Genomic DNA, 14827 nt, shown 5'->3' with positions numbered 1-14827 from the left:
TGTCATTTCACATATGCCCATAGCATGTGTGAGCAATATATCATTTAGTGACAACTTTGTGCAAAAAAAAAAAAGTTTGTAATATTCCTGCAACTTGTGGCAAAATATAAAATATTCCATGGACTCAACATGCCTCTCAGTAAATAGCTTGGGGTGTCTACTTTCCAAAATGGGGTCATTTTGGGGGGTTTTGTGCTATTTTGGCATTTTATGGCCTTCGAAACTGTGATAGGTAGTGAGGAGTGAAATCAAAAATTTGCACCCTTAGAAATCCTGAAGGTGGTGATTGGTTTTCGGGGTGCCGTGCGCGACTAGACTCCCAAAAAGTCCCACACATGTGGTATCCCCATACTCAGGAGAAGTAGCGGAATATATTTTGGGGTGAAATTCCACATATAACTATGGCATGTGTGAGCAATATATCATTTAGTGACAACTTTTTGTAAAAAATTTTTATTTTTTTTTCATTATTCAATCCCTTAGGACAAAAAAAATAAATATTCAATGGGCTCAACATACCCATCAGCAATTTCCTTGGGGTGTCTACTTTCCAAAATGGGGTCATTTGGGGGGGGGGGGGTTGTACTGCCCTGCCATTTTAGCACCTCAAGAAATGAGATAGGCAGTCATAAATTAAAAGCTGTGTAAATTCCAGAAAATGTACTCTAGTTTGTAGACGCTATAACTTTTGCGCAAACCAAAAAAATATACGCTTATTGACATTTTTTTTACTAAAGACATGTGGCTGAATACATTTTGCCCTCAATGTATGACTAAAATTTAGTTTATTTGATTTTTCTTATAATAAAAAGAAGAAAATATATTTTTTTTTCAAGATTTTCGCTCTTTTTCCATTTATATCGCAAAAAATAAAAATCGCAGAGGCAATCAAATACCATCAAAAGAAAGCTCTATTTGTGGGAAGAAAAGGACGCAAATTTCGTTTGGGTGCAATATTGCATGACCGCGCAATTACCAGTTAAAGCAGCGCAGTGCGAAATTGGAAAAAGACCTCTGGTCCTTAAGGTGTTTATTGGTCCGGGGCTGTAGTGGTTAAAACACATTAATGAAAGTTCTGTTATAGTTGCAGGCCTTTTACCAGCTTGCTATGGGAATAAGATAATGCATTCTCCCAGCCGCAATGGCCTGTTCGACTAAAACTTGAAGTTGGACCTCCATTACTTAAAAGCAGAGAGGGGCATCAACCATCTTCTGCCGCATCTCTCCTTGCCTGACGTAGGGTGTTTTCATTAGCATCCAGTCACTCTGACATATCCATTGTAGAATAAAAAAAACTGTGTTTGTCCTCTGGCAGTAATACGGAGCCTGGCCAGAAAGAGCATAGCACATGTCACTTGGAGACGTTGGAGTCTCTGTTTAACATCCATGAAGTGGGCCCTACTTCTTTGGACATCAGTGGAAAAGTCCGGTTAAAAGGATATCCTAACTCCAATATACTGGATATTGCATTTCTGTCTCTTTACAAACGATGATTTCTTTACCTTTATACTTTAACAACGGAGCCAGGATAGTGCATGGTGGGCATCCTGGAGGGAGCAGTCTTGGCGGCACTCAATGTGCTCTTTTCACCGAATATAGAGGGGTGAAGGACTCTTTACCAAACACCTCTAGGAGCCATTGTTCTACAAATTCAGTGGGGTCCCTTCCCTCCACCTTCTCTGGGAGCCCTACAATTCACACGTTATTGCGTCTTAGACAGTCCTCCATATCCTCTGCTCTCTGCTCTGTGGCCCTAGGCAACCGTGCAATGGATTGGGTGTCTCTAACAAGTGGGGCCAGCTTGTCTTCCACATCACTTATCCTGCTTTCAACTGCTGTTGTGTGCTTTCTCATCTTTTGTAAATCCTTTCTTATTAATCCCACCTACTCCAAAGTGCTCTTTTAGGGTATTGACCAATGCAGTGCACTTATTCACAGCTCTGAGTATTTCAGATAGGGTAGTCTGCTCTCCTTCCCTCTTCACCCTCCTTGGTATCTGTGAGGAGATGGTCTGTACTGATAGCTAGGGCCTGCTCTGCATCTGCTGTCCCAGGGTGGAAAATAGCTGGTGTGGCATTAAAGTCTTCCCCAGGACCTGCCCAGATGAGACCGCAAGCTTCTGTGCATAATATAGCATATCTTTAGGGGGGTCCTTTCCCACTGTCTTAAGGGACTTGATTTTGTCAGCGTCATGTGGGCCACGCTGGGAGAGAGCAGCCACACCATGTTGGAGGTCGGGCTGTGCACTGTCCTCTTTGCCTGCTTTTCTGGTCATCATGATCTGAGATGCAGGCCCTGATAAGATAACCTTGTGTAAGATTCTGTCACAGCCTAACCCATTTACATTTATTCAACTCTTAAATGTCAAGTCTATGAATCTACACTTCACAGTTACTTCTGATGATACACAGTTCCCATTTTTGGATCTGTTGATCATCAAGAAGCTAGACAGAACTTTGGGCATGGATCTCTATCGGAAGCCAAAAGCAGGTAACACCCTGCTGCATGCCTTCAGTACCCACCCCAAGCCTGTCGTGTGCAGTATGCCTTATGTGCAGTACCTGCGACTGCACAGGAACTGCGCACGAGAGGAAGACTTATATTCAGGTGGCTGCTTTATGGGAGCAACTACTTCTGAGGGGTTACTCTTGGACTAATCTGAGAAAGGCCTTCAACAAGGCACTAACTCATACTAGAACTTCTTTTTTATACCCCCCCTACAATCTGCACTAACACTGTCAAGATCATTACAAAATTTTCAGCACATCATGGCAAACTTAGGGATATCCTCTCCAAGCACTGGCACCTTTTAACAGATCACCACATTCTAAATCAGCACCTCCAGAATACCCCTGAACTAGTCTTCCATAGGGCCAACTCCCTTAAAGATTTCTTAATTAGCAGCCACTATCGATCCAGCATCAGCTGTCCTCTGAGACCGAGGGGCACCTTTTCATGTGGGCATTATTTACAGTGTCACTGGATTCTCACAGGCACCACCTTTACACTCCCTAATGGAGACATTTTCACCCCCCACACTTCAGCCCATTGCGGTACCACTGGGGTTTTATACCAAGACTATTAGGGAACTCAGGCAGAGAATCGGAGATCGTGTATATCACTCAATCAATGGCAAACTTACTACTGTTGGCCAACATATAGGCCTCCATCACAAATTCAATCCTGAAGTCGTCAAATTTGGCCTGGGAAGTGGTGCCCCCAGATATTGGGGGGGACTGTGATGGAAACTCTTACAGTATGAAACCCTCTGGATTGAGAGGCTTAATGTCTGACGGAATCATTCCATCGCATAGTCTGATTGTGTGTGGGATAGTCCGATTGTTTTTCTTTAAAAAATTCAAACGGACCTAGAAATAGAACATGTTTCAAATCTGTTCGATGAACTCAATTCCTATTGGGAAAACCGTTCGTCTGTATGTTGGTCCAAATACGACGCAAGGGCAGCTATTGGCTAATGGCTATTGAACTTCCTTTTTTAGTCCCGTCTTACGTCATCACGTTCAAAACGAATGGACTTTCAAATGGACTTTAGACCGTTCGTGTGTATGCAAGTCCGTCCATTCAGAAATCTGTCGTAACTCCGTTGAAAGTCGGGAAGACCGTCAGACTTTTTCTGCCGGAAAGTCTGGTCGCGTGTACACGGCATTACAGACCATTCCTGTAAATAAGATGACTCTCTATATCTTGCTAAATTTTAAATGTTATTTCTTGACTATATTAAGCTTATATATTTGTACACCCATATACTCTGTTTTTGTATTACTATGTTATTAGATGTGACTGCCTCTTCTCCTCTTCCTGATGTCTTGCAGCGGTGCTTTGATGTCCCAGATTCATGTCTCCTTGCAGTGACTCGGTAGGCTCTCTGGTGGTGAGGCGGCCTCTCTTTTGGGGATGGTCCGTCCTCCAACTTGCACACGTCCTGGCCTGGGCCCTGCACCTTGGCCATAGGGCGTGTGCGCAGGCACAAGCGCAATACTTTGTGGGACCTTGTGACACCACATGCCGGCTACAGCCGGCATCGGGCAAACATCATAGGGTCGGGGACTACAAGTAGCAGGCAGCAGCCTGCTTATTCACAGGCTGGAGTGCGGAAGGAGCCCTTTCTTCGTTCCACCTAAATTTTAAGTCTCTTACACTTGAATTTTCAACTATAGGCTCCCAGTGACCTCTGCATAGCCCTCTGTATTGGAGGGCTATTAACATTGGACCCATTACCCATGTATTAACCTGGACATCTTATCTCCTCTTACAGGGCGGGAGGGTGAGATTGGTGTATCTGTGCCTTCAGCACTGCCACCTTTCACCACTTTCTTAAAGTACCCCTTCCATCTGTACCTCCTGGTATCCCCCACCAGTGGGACATCTTCCTCCGGGTTCCTTTATTTATCTATTGCAATTTACAATCTAGGTATATACCATGTATACTGATCTCACACATTTAATGTGACACATCATCACCCCACCTGTTTGGTTTAAACTTGCAATCCCTTTTTTCTTTCTTCTATTCTTCTGTTACCTCTCTCTTTTTCTTCTTTTTCCTTTTCCCTTCCCCCTCTTCCCATCTTCCTCCTCCCCCTTCCCCATGCCTTCTTTCCCTCTATATTACCTCACTCCTCCCCTTACCTGTTTCCCCCCCTTTTTTCCCCTCCCCCTCTTGTCCTCCTTTATTTCCTCTTCCCTTGTCCCCTCTTCTTCCCCTGTCTTCCTCTCTTCTCCCCCCTTCCTTTCTCTCCTCTCCCCTTCTCCCCTCTTCTTCCCCTGCCCTTCCCCCCTCCCCCTTTTCCCCTCCTCCCCTCGTTTTCCCTCTTTCTTGCTTCCCTTTTTCAAATCTCCCCCACACAGTGCTCACAGTGATGCACACATTTTTTCATGTTTTTTTTCCACATCAATTTATGGTTTGAATTTCCACACATCCTTATCACCATTTCCTTCCCACCTGGCAACTTCCCACCACTACGTATCACCTAATTTCACTTAACCACTCAGCCACTACATCACTACCTTTCTTTGCTTCCCCTTTATGCATTTTATTTCACCTAGACTCCAGTTCTCTTACTTCTTAGTTTCCCCTAGTCGCCACGGGAGACACCCATACTGGTGACGCCTTGTGTCGTATGTACACCAGGATTTGGGTAAGTGGCCTTGCATCCCTCTCCCCTTTTTTTCCCCTTTATAACATGTACACATTGTTGAATTGTATTTTCACTGTATATGATTGGCTACATTGTCATTGATCTTGTGTCGATTAAATTACAGATTTTTTCCTGATGAAATGGCTCAGTCCACAAAACTAGGTGAAATACTGTCCATGACAAAGTCACTATGTTTTTAATCTACTACTGACATCCTTTGTCATCTATTATGTATCAATAAACTTTTCCCATTTTTTTATATGATTGTTTATATACTTGTTATCCTAGGATAATTTTATCCTTCTTTGCATTGTACCAAGATAGTCCTTTTGCCCCCTATCCTCTCCCTTGGTGAGTCCTGGGTGGGGACCAGGCTCCCAAAACCCCTCTATTCCATTTACATTGCTAGTGAATTAAAAATGATCTATACAAATGCTATAAAAAGTTGATATGTAATATTACAATATATTTCAGTATTTTTTAAGAAAATACTCCATATATATTCCATGTTAGTATAACCACTGTCCTAATCCTATTTTCTGTTACCAGAGTATTTTTATTATATTAATAATACAGGGATACTGTCAGACCTACGTACCTGACAGGTGAGCCCGAGATAGCAGGGGAAGGTCTCCCTTACGGGTCTGGTTCACGGCCCCTGCTAGGATGGACAGGTGGCATGGGAGCGCAGACGGGTATGGGAGCCTGGCGGGTTAGATGCTGGAGAAGAGATCCAACGGCTGGGTTCGGACAGGTAGATAGACTCTCACAGCTGGATGCAGGAGCAGATGCAAGCAGGAGATGGTGAGCAGGTCCAGCCACAGGCACAGATGACAGAAGGCAGATGGTGCAGAATAGGGATGAGCAAGTTCAAGTCCGGATCACGAGCAGGGTAGGCAACAGGCGGGCAGCGTGGTACAAAGGAGCGGGCAGATGCGAGGTCAGAGACAGGCCGAGGTCAAAGGCAGGCAGCAGACAGGATAATCTAAGGGACAAACCGGGTAAACAGGAGGTCAGGAACACAAGCAAAGTCACAGGTAACAGGGCACAGGAAGCTGCAGATTGGACAGTACCGAGCACACCGCGGGGGAACACTTAAGTAGGCCAATTGGCGCCAACGCGCACCGTCGCACGTGCACCAGCGTGCGCCTGCACAGCCGTGTGCGCAGGAGCACCAGAGCGCACCAGCACACACCGACGCCACGCAGCGTGCCCAGTGACACCTCCACTACGGGCAACTCTCTGACAGTGCCCCCTCCTCAAGGGCAGCCTCCGGATGCCCATCCGGGCCAATCTATCCAAGTGGGCACTTTTAAAAGCACTGAGCAGTTCCTCCGCATGTAAATTGCTTTCAGGTTCCTAGGAGTTATCTTCCAGACCGTACCCCTTCCACTTGATTAAGTACTGAATTTGGTTACCCCCCTTTCTACAGTCCAGTATCGCTTCCACTTCGAATTCCTCTTCATTATTAACAATTACGGGTTTAGGTGGGCCCGAGTTCCGGCCAGTGAAAGGATTAGGAGTAACAGGTTTTAACAAAGATACATGGAAGACTGGATGAATCTTTAGGGAACCGGCTAAGTCCAACTCATAAGTAACATCATTAATTTTCCTCCTGACTGTGAAGGGACCCAAAAACTTAGGACCCAGCTTCCTTGAGGGACAAGCCATCTTCAGATTAGCCGTAGAGAGCCAAACCTGATTGCCCGGTACAAGGATGAGTTCTCCCCGCTTCTTCCTATCAAACATCCTTTTGTTATAATCCTGGGTTTTGGCCATAGCCTCCTGTAGCAATTTGTTGTTGGTCAAGAAGAAGTCAGTTGTCTCTGAAACTGCAGGAATGGCACACTCAAGAACCGAACTGGGCAAGAAGGATGGATGGTAACCATAATTTGCGAAGAAAGGCGTCTGTTTGATAGCAGAATGCAGTGAGTTGTTATAGGCAAATTCGGCTAGAGGCAGAAGAGAGACCCAGTCGTCTTGTGAAAAGGCACAGACACAGCGGAGGTATTGTTCCACGTTCTGATTAGTTCTCTCCGTCTGCCCATTCGTCTGGGGATGATAGGCAGAAGGAAATGCTAACTCAATTTCAAGGGAACTGCACAGGGCCTTCCAAAACTTGGAGGTAAATTGGACACCCCGGTCAGATACAATGCTTGAAGGAACTCCATGCAACCTCACCACTTCTTTAATGAACACCTTTGCAGTTTCAAAGGCCGAAGGTGTGCCTTTCATAGGCAGAAAATGGGCCATTTTAGACAGTCTGTCGACCACCACACAGATGGTAGAGAAGCCTTCCGCCAGGGGCAACTCCACGATGAAATCCATTGAAATCATCTTCCAAGGTCTTTCTGGAACTGGCAAGGGTCTTAGTAGACCCCAGGATCTTGTCCGGCTAGCCTTGCTCCGGACACAGGTGGTGCAGGGCTCTACGTAATTCTTGCAATCACTACTTAGCTGCGGCCACCAGAATGCACTCTGCACCAAGTCCGCCGTCTTCAAAGTGCCAAAGTTACCGGCAAGTTTGTGGTCATGGCAGAGCTCCAGAACAGCCACCCTCACATCCTCCGGAACCAGAATTTTGTCCTTGTACCGGAACATGCCATCTTGCGACCTTACAACATTCTCAACCGATGGGGACCACCCCACAGAAGCTTGTCTAATCCGGGACAGGAGGTCCCCCTGGATAAGCAAGAAATTTCCAGCAGAGAGGATGGTATCTGGAAGTAAGGTATCCTGGGAGTTATGAAACATACAGGAGAGAGCATCTGGTTTGATGTTCTTGGAGCTGGGTCTGTACGTGATGTGGAAGTGGAATCTGGAGAAGAACAGTGCCCACCTCGCCTGCCGTGGTTTCAATCTCTTAGCCGTTCTCAGATACTCCAAATTCTTATGGTCGGTATAGACCAGGATTGGATGTGCAGCACCCTCCAGTAAGTAACGCCACTCCTCCAAAGCTGCATTTATAGCCAGTAGTTCCCGGTCCCCCACTTTGTAGTTTCTTTCCGCTGTGGAGAGTAAAAGGCCACTGGGAAGAGAAGGGCCTTGGCACCTTGTCGCTGGGAGAGCACTGCCCCTACCGCAATTTCCGAAGCGTCCACCTCAAGGACAAAGGGCAGGGCAGGATCCGGGTGCTTTAGGATGGAAGCAGAAGTAAAAAGTTCCTTCAGTTTCTGGAAAGCAACTTGGGCCTTGGGGGACCAACAGAAATGGTTTCCTTGCTTGGTGAGTTCAGTGATGGGGGCGATTATTGCAGAGAAGTCCTTAATGAACTTCCAGTAAAAATTGGCGAAGCCAATAAAACGCTGGACACCCTTTTTATCGGTAGGAGCAGGCCAATCCAGAATAGCGGACACCTTCCGAGGATCCATCTTGATACCATCGACAGAGATAACCAGGCCAAGGAACTGTATGCATTGGAGCTCAAATTCGCACTTTTCCAACTTGTCGTAAAGTCTATGCTGCCTAAGGCGAGTCAACACATTTTGGACGTGCCTGCGATGGTCAGAGACTGAGGAAGAGAAGATTAGGATGTCATCCATGTAACAATAACATATAAATCTAACAGGTCACGGAAGACGTTGTTTATAAAGTGTTGGAAAGTGGCGGGTGCATTACACAGACCAAAGGGCATAACAAGATATTCGAAGTGCCCGACCCGCGTGCGGAAAGCAGTCTTCCACTCGTCCCCCTCATGAATGCGGATCAAGTTGTAGACACCGCAGAGATCTAACTTGGTGAACACAACAGCGGACCCCAGTCTTTGGAAGAGTTCGGGCACTAAGGGTAGCGGGTAGCAATTTTTGATGGTAATCTTATTTAGCTCCCGATAATCGATACAGGGTCGTAGAGAGTGGTCTTTTTTTTCGACAAAAAAGATGCTGGCCCCAGCTGGGGAAGTAGATGGGCGAATTAAGCCTTTCTTGAGGTTTTCGTCTAAATAGCCCTTTAGAGTTTCCAGCTCTTGCTTGGTTAACGGGAAAATTCTTCCAAAAGGGACCTCGGTTCCAGGTAGAAGCTCAGGCAGTCGTAAGATCTGTGCAGGGGTAGGGTTTCTGCTCCTTTCTTGCTAAACACATCCGCAAAATCCCGATAGGGCGCAGGAATTGCTTGAGGTGACTCAGGGTCAGAGTCCAGACTGAGGAGCTGAGTGGATGTGGAAGGGACTTCAAGAAAGCAGTGCTGTTGGCAGTAGCCGGAAAGGAACTCGACCCTCCCTGTGGCCCAGTCGATGTTGGGGTTGTGGGCTTGTAGCCAAGGCATTCCCAAGATAATGGGGAAAAGAGGGGAAGAGATGGCGTCCAAGCATAGGAGTTCACGGTGGTTAGGACCCATGGTGGTCAGCAAGGGGATGGTTTCCTGGGTGACAGGACCAGAACTTAGGATGGAGCCATCGGCAAGGTACACCGCCAGGCTTTGGGACTTCGGTCGGAGGGGAATGCGATGATTGGCAGCAAATGTCTGGTCAATAAAGCAACTACAGGCTCCGGAATCAATTATGACTGGAACTGGGATATCCTTGTTGGGAAGCTGTAGAACGACAGAGAGAGCAAGGTGAGAAGTAGACTTAGGCAGAGTAGGAGCATGCTTGAAAGGAATCGGAAGAGACTTACGTGTCTTGTTAGGACAAGATCTCACGTAGTGACTTGGTACTCCACAGTACATACACAGGTTACTGTTACTGGCTCTTCGGCGTTGCCGTTCCTCCAAAGTGAGGGATGGACGGATGAGACCCAGCTGCATGGGTTCAGGGGGTTCAGGTCCTCTCAGAACGACGTTCCCTAAGGCGTCGATTGATTTGGATGGAGAGGTTGATGAGCTCTTCCAGAGACTGAGGGACACCGACCCGTGCCAGTTCGTTCTTGAGTGAATCAGACAAACCCATGCGGAACTGGTAGCGCAGTGCGGCATCATTCCATTCTGTATCAGAACTCCAACGTCTGAAGTCCACCACATACTCTTCTACCGCCCTGCGCCCCTGCTGTAGGGCGTGCCTCCGCAGTTGCTCTCAGCTGGGGATCCTCATAGAGCTGGGACATAGTTGCAAAAAAGGTATCCAGACTGTCAAGGGAGGGCGACTTCCTCTCTAGGAGGCGATGGGCCCAGGACTGGGGTTCACCAGACAGAAGTGAAATCACGAAGCCCACTTTAGTCACTTCCAGGGAGAAGGTGCGAGGTTGTAAAGCAAAGTAAAGCTCGCAAGCGTTGCGGAAGGACCGGTACCTACTGCGGTCACCAGAGAATCTCTCAGGGGTTGGTACCCTGGGTTCGGGAGGCAGCATTACTACGGAGGGTGCTGATGCTGGTCCGGCAGCAGAAACTCCTGATTGGTGTGCAGGAGATGACAGTACCTGGATTTGGCCTTCCAGTCTGGTGTAGCCTTCTTGCAGACTCTTCACGGCTTGTGTGAGACCCGCCAGGTGTCTGCACAATTCCTCCATGGGGGAGGCTTCCTGCTCGGGCTCAGACATGGCTGTCCGATACTGTCAAACCTACGTACCTGACAGGTGAGCCCGAGATAGCAGGGGAAGGTCTCCCTTACGGGTCTGGTTCACGGCCCCTGCTAGGATGGACAGGTGGCACGGGAGCGCAGACGGGTATGAGAGCCTGGCGGGTTAAATGCTGGAGAAGAGATTCAACGGCTGGGTTCGGACAGGTAGATAGACTCTCACAGCTGGATGCAGGAGCAGATGCAAACAGGAGATGGTGAGCAGGTCCAGCCACAGGCACAGATGACAGCAGGCAGACGGTGCAGAATAGGGATGAGCAAGTTCAAGTCCGGATCACAAGCAGGGTAGGCAACAGGCGGGCAGCGTGGTACAAAGGAGCGGGCAGATGCAAGGTCAGAGATAGGCTGAGGTCAAAGGCAGGCAGCAGACAGGATAATCCAAGGGACAAGCCGGGTAAACAGGAGGTCAAGAACACAAGCAAAGTCACAGGTAACAGGGCACAGGAAGCTGCAGATCGGACAGCACCGAGCACACCGCGGGGGAACACTTAAGTAGGCCGATTGGCGCCAACGCGTACAGATGCACGTGCCGGGCAACTCTCTGACAGATACTTTCAAGATTTTTGGGGTTATTTTATTTTTCTTTGCTAGATTTAAAATGGCTTGACACAAGATCACCTCAGAAGGGCTACAAGCAATACAGGTTACTAGACAATTGTCCTCTCCTTACATTTTTAGAGCATAGCTTTCATAGTTTGGTCCTCTTTAATACAGGTTGCATCAATGCCACTCAAAGCATGTTATTAGAAAGACCAGCAGTGCAGCGTGCATCATAGTTGGCAGCTAGGTGAGATGGAGAGGGGCCGCCTGTGCTCTGAGCTATTTAGCTGTGTATAATCTTATCTCTTGCTATTCAGATCAACTTAAAACACATGATATTAGAAATATTCAGAATAAAGTAGTAAATCGGCTTCAATAAAGCCAGGGCTCTTGCCTAGAGCTCATCGTCTGCTGTTTGCAAGAAGAAAAAATGAAATATTTATAAGAAATATTTCATATTAACTAAAAAAAATTTACAAAGTAAAAAAATATTTTCAATCATGAAAAAAATAAAGAAAATATCCCATAATTATCCACTAAGAACAATAAGACTGTTTAATCCCGTTAGCAATGCACTACATTTAGCAGTCCATGTGATTTAGTTCAATACGCTCTATCAAAACAACAAAAGCGTGGAGGAATTTGTGTCAACATCCTAATTAACATCAATCTTTTGAAACTACATTATTTGTGGTGGGACTTTTTAGGCACTATTATGTACTAACATTTCTGATACACGCTGTATGTGAATAGAATCATTAAAACATTTTATTTTACCAAAAACTTTTTTTTCTTAAAATAACCTACACATAAGATCAAGGTTGACAATTATATTTTTATTCCTCATACAAAAGGATAAAGTTACACACTCTCCAATCCACCAAATGTCATAAAGATTGTCACAAGACACATGGCATTGTCTTTGAAAATAATCCAGCGCATTTTGATGCATCCTTTCTCAGAGGGTAACGTAAGCATAAACAAAAATACTGGTTTATAGATTATGTCAGCCAATCAATAAAACCACTGTATGTCATGTGATAGGTCCCCACCCAAAAAGAGGCAACAGAGGTGTGCCCAAGGGGTTACTCAAAGGATTCCCTAAAAGACAGTATATTTAGCAAACAGAATGTATGAAAAAATTAGCATTCTTACACCAAAAAAGGGGACTGATGTCTCATTTGCCAAATAATGTGTTATAATGTTTGGGGGTATTTAGTTCAGTGTAGATCTTACCAGTGAGCAGAGTTCATGACAGTTATCCTGCTTAACCACTTGACAACTGGGCCATAGTCAAAAGATGTCCTTGATTGGTAGGGGAATACCGGGGTTATGGCTGCAGCAATATGCCATAACCCTGGTATTGTTTTTTTTCAGCCGGCGATTCTCTAACCGATAAAAGTGGTTCTAGTGGCGCATTTGCCGCTGGATCACTTTTAGAAGGGGCGGAACTGGGGTACGATTTGGCCGATCGGTAGTTCTGGGAACTCATCCGTTGGCTGCAACTGGACACAGAGATGAGTGGAGGAAAAAGGCCTCTGCTCATCTCTCTGAAGCAACTTCAAGACGTCACTCCTGGTTCTGGCACAATGTAAACAATGACATTTTTTTTTAAGCACTAGATCGAAGTTTTTTATTTAAGCTTTACATTGTAGATAAAGAGGACCTGTCATTGCTTATTTCTATCACAAGTGATTGGAAAAAAGTGATAAAAGAAAACATTTTTTAAAGGGAAAAAATAAAAAATAAAATAAACTAAATAATACAGTGGGGATCGAAAGTTTGGGCACCACAGGTAAAAATGTGTATTAATGTGCATAACGAAGCCAAGGAAAGATGGAAAAATCTCCAAATGGCATCAAATTACAGATTAGACATTCTTATAATATGTCAAAAAAAAGTTAGATTTTATTCCATCATTTACACTTTCAAAATTACAGAAAACAAAAAAATGGCGTCTGCAAAAGTTTGGGCACCCTGCAGAATTTATAGCATGCACTGCTCCCTTTGCAAAGCTGAGACCTGCCAGTGTCATGGATTGTTCTCAATCATCATCTGGGAAGACCAGGTGATGTCAATCTCAAAGGTTTTAAATGGCCAGACTCATCTGACCTTGCCCCAACAATCAGCACCATGGGTTCTTCTAAGCAGTTGTCTAGAAAACTGAAACTGAAAATAGTTGAAGCTCACAAAGCTGGAGAAGGCTATAAGAAGATAGCAAAGCGTTTTCAGATGTCAATATCCTCTGTTCGCAATGTAAATAAGAAATGGCAGTCATCGGGAACAGTGGAAGTTAAAGCAAGATCTGGAAGACCAAGAAAAATATCAGACAGAACAGCTCGCAGGATGGTGAGAAAAGCAATTCAAAACCCATGTTTGACTGCACGATCCCTCCAGAAAGATCTGGCAGACACTGAGGTTGTGGTACACTATTCCACTATAAAGAGATACTTGTACAAATATGGTCTTCATGGAAGAGTCATCAGAAGAAAACCTCTTCTACGTCCTCACCACAAAAATCAGTGTTTGAACTTTGCAAATGAACATATAGACAAGCCTGAGGCATTTTGGAAACAAGTTCTGTGGACCGATGAGGTTAAAATAGAACTTTTTGGCCGGAATGAGCAAAGGTACGTTTGGAGAAGAAAGGGCACAGAATTTAATGAAAAGAACCTCTGTCCAACTGTTAAGCATGGGGGTGGATCAATCATGCTTTGGGGTTGTATTGCAGCTAGTGGCACAGGGAACATTTCACGAGTAGAAGGAAAAATGGATTCAATAACATTTCAGCAAATTTTGCATGGTAACTTGATGCCATCCGTGAAAAAGCTGAAGTTAAAGAGAGGATGGTTTCTACAAATGGATAATGATCCTAAACACACCTCAAAATCCACGGGGATTACATCAAGAGGCGTAAACTGAAGGTTTTGCCATGGCCTTCACAATCTCCTGACCTCAACATTATTGAAAATCTATGGATATACCTTAAAAGAGCAGTGCGTGACAGACAGCCCAGAAATCTCAAAGAACTGGAACACTTTTGTAAGGAAGAATGAGCAAAGATACCTCAAACAAGAATTGAAAGACTCTTGGCTGGCTACAAAAAGCGTTTACAATCTGTGATACTTGCCAAAGGGGGCAGTACAAGATATTAACTCTGCAGGGTGCCCAAACTTTTGCATGCGCCATTTTTTTGTTTTCTGTAATTTTTGAAGTGTAAACGATGGAAATAAAATCTAACTTTTTTTGACATATTATAAGAATGTCTAATCTGTAATTTGATGCCATTTGGAAATTTTTCCATCTTTCCTTGGCTTCGTTATGCACATTAATACACATTTTTACCTGGGGTGCCCAAACTTTCGATCCCCACTGTAATCAAAAACAACATTTTTAAGCACCCCCGTCCCCCCATGCTTGTGCGCAGTGGTGCTTGCATATGTAGGTCATGCCTACGTGACCTATGTATGTATCTAGAGTCTTTGACCTTGGTCTCTAAACAAAAGAGTTCCTTGGTGATATGGGGCTAGATATATTCTCAGTGTTCCTATCTCTTGTGGAAAGGGGGATGGGAAGATATAAATCTTGTGTCGTCAGCTAGTTCAGTTGAATGGGTCCAGTA

The 14827-nt window shown here is 45.2% G+C and overlaps 1 protein-coding gene across 1 annotated transcript in view; it reads right to left on the bottom strand.

Moving 5' to 3' along the window:
• The window catches only part of ASCC1 (activating signal cointegrator 1 complex subunit 1), a 462103-nt gene that overhangs the window by 22187 nt on the left and 425089 nt on the right, over nt 1-14827 (bottom strand). The gene's annotated exons all lie outside the window — the stretch shown is intronic.

The sequence above is a fragment of the Lithobates pipiens genome, unplaced genomic scaffold, assembly GCF_037356315.1.
Source record: "Lithobates pipiens isolate NorthernLeopardFrog02 unplaced genomic scaffold, aLitPip1_a1.2 Scaffold_25, whole genome shotgun sequence".
Lineage (NCBI taxonomy): Eukaryota > Metazoa > Chordata > Amphibia > Anura > Ranidae > Lithobates > Lithobates pipiens.
This window is presented reverse-complemented; position numbering and strand designations above follow the sequence as displayed.